Raw genomic sequence first — 653 nt, 5'->3', positions numbered from 1 at the left:
TTCATCCGCACAAAATACATAAATGAAATTTAAAGAAAAGAGGCTTTCAATTGAGGATTTTACATCTTTATTATCTTCATTTTTCCTTCGTTTCTGGCCTGATGAATAGATGAGGATGATGATAATGATGCAGAATATATATGATATTGAGGATTTAGAACAGTTTGAAGACATAAAGTTTAAATTATGAGACAGCTTGCCTGTAGCAGACATTTTTGGACCACCAGCCCCCAAATCATGGCATGGAGCCTGTTATTAATTATGAGTGCTGGGCCTTAGCTTAGGCTTCTTTCTAGCTAGCTGTTTTTAAACTTAAATTAACCCATTTTATTTCTATTAATCTGTGTGCTGCCCTGAAGTTCCTTTACCTCATCTACATGCTGTCTGTCCTGCTTTTCTATTTCCTCCATGTCTGTCTGTCTGGCCAGGCTGGCTGGCTTCCCTTTTCTCTCTGTTCTCCAGTCCCAGCTATCCCTCTCCTGCCTAGCTGTTGGCCATTCAGTTTTTTATTAGGCCAATGAGGTGCCTTAGGCAGGCAAGGTAAAACAGTAATACATCTCTTCTTAGTTAAACAATTATTCTCTCCCACACTTGTCATTTTTTGGAAGTGCCTGATTTTTAAAAAGAATTTTGCATGCTGAACTTTTTTTTTT

The sequence above is a fragment of the Microtus ochrogaster genome, chromosome 19 (genome assembly GCF_000317375.1).
Source record: "Microtus ochrogaster isolate Prairie Vole_2 chromosome 19, MicOch1.0, whole genome shotgun sequence".
Classification (NCBI taxonomy): domain Eukaryota; kingdom Metazoa; phylum Chordata; class Mammalia; order Rodentia; family Cricetidae; genus Microtus; species Microtus ochrogaster.
Note: the sequence above shows the minus strand (reverse complement) of the source record.